We start from the raw sequence: 7131 nt of genomic DNA on the forward strand, positions 1-7131 counted from the left end.
CCTGCTAGTTCTTTGGGTCCCCGTGCCCAAACTTTCAAGAAGTTTGGATCTACTTCTTCTTCCTCTGGCTCTGCTGGTGTTGTCCGTTTCGGTAAGAAGGACAAGTGTGATCACTGTGGGAAGAACCATCCATCCGACAAGTGCCATAGAGCTTCTGGAGCTTGTTTCCGTTGTGGAGAGACTGGTCATATCCGAAGAGATTGTCCACTATCTGGGGGAGGCGGTTCTGGATCTGGTTCAGGATCTGGTTCTCAGGTCGCAGGGACAACCTGCTGGGAGTTCTTATTTGAGGCCACGAGCTTCTGGCCAGGTGTTTGCCCTGAGACATGATCAGGCAGTGGAGGAGAATGAGAAAGTCATCGTAGGTACATTTCTGCTTTATGGTATACCTACTCTTGTACTTATTGACACTGGTGCATCTCATTCCTTCATTTCTGCATGTTTTGTTAAGAGGCATAAGTTACCATGCATTGCACTAGACGTAGTGATGTCTGTTTCTACTTCGACGGGCCAATCTGCTTTGGCTAAGCGTCTAGTGATGGGTTGCCCTTTAGAGTTTGAGGGTAACATTTTGATTGCGAATCTCATGGTCCTGGCGATGGACGACTTTGATTGCATTCTGGGAATAGATATGTTGACTACCTATCGAGCTTCAGTGGACTGCTATCAGAGATTAGTACGCTTTCATCCGGAGGGGAGTGAGAGCTGGTTTTTCTATGGTGAGGGAGCGCGACCCCGATGTCTTTGGTATCAGCTTTGAGAGTCTGTCGAGCTCTAGAGTCTGGCGGGGAAGGCTACCTTATCTATGCAGTTGATTTGTCCGCTGAGAGCATTGGGATAGAGAGCATTCCTGTTGTGGATGAATTTCCAGATGTATTTCCTGATGAGATTCCGGGTTTTCCTCCTGCTAGGGAAGTCGAGTTTGGCATAGAGTTGATGCCGGGTACTTCACCTATTTCTAGAGCACCGTATCGTCTGGCTCCATCAGAGATGCGTGAGTTGAAGAATCAACTACAAGATCTTTTGGACAAGGGGTACATTCGTCCTAGTGTATCTCCTTGGGGAGCTCCTGTTCTCTTCGTGAAGAAGAAGGATGGGTCGATGCGGCTGTACATTGACTATCGGCAGCTGAATCGAGTCACTGTGAAGAACAAGTATCCGTTGCCTCGTATTGATGACTTGTTTGATCAGCTGCAGGGCACGTCAGTTTACTCCAAGATTGACTTGAGATCTGGGTATCATCAGTTGAGAGTTCGTGATCAGGACATAGCCAAGACTGCATTCCGTACTCGTTATGGGCATTACGAGTTCCTAGTGATGCCATTTGTTTTGACTAATGCGCCAGCTATATTCATGGATCTGATGAACCGTGTCTTCAGGGAGTATTTGGACAAGTTTGTTGTGGTCTTCATTGACGATATCTTGGTGTATTCGCGTAATACGGAAGAGCATGTTTCTCACTTGCGGTTGGTACTGCAGACTCTTCGGGATGAGCAGTTGTACGCCAAGCTGAGCAAGTGTGAGTTCTGGATGGATAGGGTGGTCTTTCTTGGCCATATCATATCCAGGGAGGGGATTTCTGTTGATCCAAGCAAGATTGAAGCGGTACTTAATTGGTCGCGTCCGACGATAGTTGCTGAGATCCGTAGTTTTCTGGGTCTAGTAGGGTATTATCGTCGCTTCATTCTGAACTTCTCTCAACTAGCTCGACCTTTGACGCAACTTACCCGCAAGGGTGTGGATTTCGAGTGGTCCTCCGAGTGCGAGGAGAATTTCTGTGAGCTTCGACGGCGGTTGACTTCTGCGCCGGTGTTGGCATTACCGTCAGGATCTGAAGGGTATGTAGTTTACACAGATGCTTCTCTTCAGGGGTTAGGTTGTGTCCTGACTCAGAATGGGCATGTGATCGCATACGCTTCTAGACAGCTGAAGCTTCACGAGGACAACTACCCAGTCCATGATTTGGAATTGGCAGCCATTGTGTTCGCTTTGAAGATCTGGCGTCATTATCTGTATGACGAGAAATTTGAGATCTTCACCGACCATAAGAGTCTCAAGTATTTGTTCACTCAGGCGGAGTTGAACATGAGGCAGAGACGTTGGATGGACTTGCTTAAGGACTATGATTGCAAGATTAAGTACCATCCGAGAGCTGCTAATCTCACCGCTGATGCCTTGAGTCGCAAGGTGCGACTATCCGCACTTCAGACTTGTTCGATGTCTAGTGCGATCAGTGACTGTTGTACTTCAGGTTATACCTTCAAGCATAAGAAAGGCATGCAGAGTATCCAGATGTTTGCGATATTATCTGAGCCAGCCTTGTATTCGCGGATCCGAGATGCTCAGATGTCTGATTCGAAGACCCAGCGTTTAGCTCGTCTAGCTAACGAGGGTAGCTCGTCTGGATTTCATTATCAGTCAGATGGCTTTCTGTGTTTGTCTGGTAGGCTTGTGATTCCTCAGGATGAAGAGTTGCGAGAGGAGATTTTGTCTCAGGCGCATCGCACTAAGTTGAGTATTCATCCTTATTCATCCTGGGAGCAACAAGATGTACAAGGATCTACGTACTCGTTTCTGGTGGAAGGGAATGAAACGCTGTGTTTATCAGTTTGTTTCGAGATGTTTGGTGTGTCAACAGGTCAAGGCAGAGCACCGACGACCTGGAGGATTGCTTCACAGTCTGCCTATTCCTGAATGGAAATGGGAGTTTATCACAATGGACTTTGTGATCCATTTGCCGTTATCTCCGAGGAACTGTGATGCTATCTGGGTTGTGGTGGACCGACTCACCAAGTCAGCGCATTTCATTGCCTATGGCCGAGAGTACTCTGTGGATCGCATGGCACGGATGTACATTCAGGAGATCGTTCGACTTCATGGAGTGCCTGTGAGCATTGTCAGCGATTTGGCTTATCGACTAGCTTTGCCACCGCATCTATCCAGTATTCACGACGTGTTCCATGTATCTCTGTTGCGACGGTATGTGGCGGATGAATCTCATATTCTGCAGCGGTCTGAGGTTCAGGTGAACAAGGATTTGACTTATGTTGAGAAACCTATTCGTATCCTGGATTTTAAGGATAAGGTTTTGCGGAACAAAGTCATTCCTCTGGTTTTAGTTCAGTGGAAGCGCCGAGGCACTGAGGAAGCTACTTGGGAGCTTGAGGACAGGATGCGTGAAGACCATCCTGAGTTGTTTTGATTTCATTCTTAAGTTGTATTCAGTTGCAAACTCTGTAAACGTTTGATTTAAATAAAGAATGTTTCTGATTTCTGTATTACATTCAGTACTTAAGATCTGATTTCGAGGACGAAATATCTTAAGTGGGGGAGAATGTAGTAGCCCGTACCCTAATTGAGTAATTAAAAGATTAATGCTAATTAAATGAATTGGGTATCGGAAGGATCGGAAGCTTCGAAGGTGATGAAACTTAAAATTTGTAATTATTTATATGTTAAAAAGTGTGTTTTAAAATTTAAGTTTAATTAAAATTATGAAGTTGTATTATTTTAGTGTTATGTGTTTATATTTAAATGTTTTACTAAAATGTTGTATTTTATGGTTTGCGCAGGTTTGGTAAAAATAAAATTACTCAAGCTACAGAGGTCATAATGGAGTAATCTCAAAACCTGTAGAATCACAAAAGAGGCATCTTCAACTTTGTAGAAGACAAGAAATTCCAAAAACTTCATTAAGATGATCAAAATAATCAAATATCAAAATGGAGACAGATTTACTTTTACTATGACCAGCTTGGAGTAAAAATATCATAAGTATTTCATATTTTATCCAAAAGGGGTGAATGAGTTATCAAAACACATCTACAGACAAAGGGCTACGTGTTATATGTTTTGTGCAGAAGCAAAATCGGAAGTCTAAGGCATCAAACATGCCAATTAAAGTTGGGTCAATGTATTGACATTCAAGGAGACAAGCACCCACCAACTTTACTATTCCATATTTAATGAGTTTTGGACCCTTGCTCTCATTTGGCCTATAAATAGATGTGTTGTATAAGCTTTGTAGTGTGCAAGAGTGTAGAGAAGTCCTCATTTGTAAAATAAATATTGTTTGTGTGAGAATATAAGTTTGAGTGTGCATATTTCTCAAGTTCAAGTATGAAATTTATTTTATCCTTACTCTTGAGTTTCATATTCATGGAAAGCTAAATCTTTTTATGTCAAGGTGAAAAGGTTTCATTGTTGGTCAAGTAAGATTGTTTATATTTTGTATATTCTTCTCTTTTTCTATTTCTATTTTGTTTTTCTAATTGATCCTTATTTGTATGTATAATTTTGGAAGATTTGTTGTTATCTATTTACATCAAATGCTTGGTACCTTGAATGTGGTTACCTTGATTTGTTGTCAAATATGATACAATAAATACTACAATAATTATATACTATAAATATATGTATCTATTTATAATAAAGTCATATATATTATTTAGACGATAGCGTGACACTGTCGGTTGTTCTAAATAATATATTGTGATTTGAACTAACATTTACTTTCTCGCATCTAACTTTTACTTTATCGCAACTAACATTTACTTTTCCGCAACTAACATTTACTTTCTCGCATATAACATTTATTTTTCCGCAACTAACATTTACTTTATCGCATCTAACATAAAGTCATATATTTTATTTAGACGATAGCGTGGCTCTGCCGGTTGTTCTAAATGAAATATTGTGATTTGATCTAACATTTACTTTTATGTCAATTTATATTTATGCATTTATATATATATTATGGGTACCATGTATTAAATATCGGCTGATATTAATATAGTGGGAACTATATTATATGATATACTTGTTTAAATATTTAATTGTTCTTTTTATGTTTATATTTATTCATCTATATATATATTATGGGTGCCATGTATTAAATATCGTTTAATCTGATATTAATATAGTGGGAACTATATTATATGATATACTTGTTTAAATATTTCATTGTTCTTTTATGTTTATTCTTATTTTAGTTTCTTTTATTTATTTTTATTAAGCAATCTTAAATAAACCAACAATGAACCTTTGAAACCTTGACAATTTTATAATTTGTGTATTTAAAGTTTTATAATAATATTTTCATCTATAATATATCATTGCTAAAATTAAACTTACAACATCCTCTCCGTGGATCGATCTCGTACTCACGAGTATATTACTTGCTGACAACCTACACTTGGGTGAATTACAATTTAAGTTGTAGCAAGTTTTTGGTGCCGTTGCCGGGGAGGTATAAATTAAGTTTAATTTTGTTATTATGTAAATAGTATGTTGTTTTTAATTGTATGATTGTTTGGAGTCGTAAACAAAGTGGTAGACTTGTTCGAGTAACTGAAAATATTTTAAACATGGACGATAATTCTAATAATCAAGATAATAATAATAATAATAATCATCATCAAGAACATGAACAACCAAGAACACTTAGGCACCATATGAATCCAATAAGAACTAGTACACCATCTTGTTTAGTTTTTTCTCCTGATGCATCTAATTTCAATTTTAAGCCACAAGTCATTCAACTTTTACCAAATTTTCATGGCTTAGATTCTGAAAATCCATATTTGCTTTTAAGAGAATTTGAGGATGTTTGCAACACTTATAATGATCAAAATTGTAGCATGGATACTGTTCGATTAAAGCTTTTCCCTTTTTCCTTAAAAGATAAAGCTAAAACATGGTTGCAAAATTTGAGATCAAGTTTAATAAGATCATGGGAAGAAATGCAACAACAATTTCTAAAAAAGTTTTTTCCTTCCCATAGAACAAACTCTTTTAAAAGACAAATTACAACTTTTTCTCAAAAACAAGGGGAAACATTTTATCAATGTTGGGATAGATATAAAGAGTTACTTAATACATGCTCACATCATGGTTTTGAAATATGGAGGATAGTTTCTCACTTTTATGAAGGATTAATACTTAAAGATAGGCAAATGATAGAATTCATGTGTAATGGAACTTTTGAAGATAAAAACCCAAATGAAGCTATAGAATATTTGGAGTCATTAGCAGAAAATGCTCAAAATTGGGATAATATAGGCTCAATTGAACCACCAAGTAAAACCAATAATTCAACAAATGGGGGTGGTATTTATCATCTTAAAGATGATGTAGATGTTCAAGCTAAACTTGCATCTTTAGCAAGAAAAATCGAGTCATTAGAAATGAAAAAGAGTGATCAATTAAAAAGTGTTCAAGAAATTGTTTGTCATATATGTGACACACATGATCACCTTACAAAAAATTGTCCTACTTTGCCCTCATTTAAAGAATGTCTCCATGAACAAGCCAATTATGTTAACAATTTTAAAAAACCAACATTAGATCCTTTTTCACAAACATATAATCCTTGTTGGAGAAATCATCCTAATTTTAGTTGGAGGAACGATAATAATGCACAACCTTCACAAAAACCTTTTCACAATAACCAAAGTCATCAAGGTTATGCTCCTTATATCCCACCTCCAAGAAAACATTTTGAAGATGAAATTCATGCATACATTCAAAAGCAAGAGTCTATCAATATTCAAAACATTCAATCTATGAATGATTTGAAAGAAACTCTTGCAAAATTTGCATCTGCACTTAATATTCATGAAAAAGGAAAATTTTCATCTCAACCACAACCTAATCCTAAAAATCAAAATCAAGAAAAAATTGATCAAATAAAATCTGTTATTACTCTTAGAAGTGGTAAAATAGTTAATGATCCATATAGTGATGAAAACAAAGATCAGTCAAACTCAAAGAGTAAAGATGAAAATCTTGATACTTTCGAGAAAGATGATGCTTTGAGTCCTAAAAATAAGAAAATTGATGATAAAATAAATAAACATGTTCCTTTTCCTCATGCATTAGTAAATAATAAAAAACAAAAAAAATGATTCAGATATTTATGAAGTTTTTAAACAAGTAAAAATAAATATTCCATTATTAGATGCTATTAAACAAGTGCCTTCTTATGCAAAGTTTTTAAAAGATTTATGTACTGTGAAAAGACAATTGCATGTAAAGAAGAAAGCATTCTTAACGGAGCAAGTAAGCTCTATTATTCAAAATAATTCTACCTTGAAATATAAAGATCCCGGTTGTCCAACAATTTCATGTATT

General features: G+C 36.9%; 1 non-coding gene across 1 annotated transcript; it reads right to left on the minus strand.

Annotated features, from left to right (window-relative positions):
- Positions 1–5785: 5785 nt before the first annotated feature.
- LOC140894200 (small nucleolar RNA R71) lies at positions 5786–5896 on the minus strand. Its single transcript, XR_012153746.1, has one exon. It is a non-coding gene; the product is annotated as a small nucleolar RNA R71 (small nucleolar RNA).
- Between the last annotated feature and the right edge of the window lie 1235 nt (positions 5897–7131).

Source organism: Henckelia pumila, chromosome 3 (genome assembly GCF_033568475.1).
Source record: "Henckelia pumila isolate YLH828 chromosome 3, ASM3356847v2, whole genome shotgun sequence".
NCBI classification, from domain to species: Eukaryota; Viridiplantae; Streptophyta; class Magnoliopsida; order Lamiales; family Gesneriaceae; genus Henckelia; species Henckelia pumila.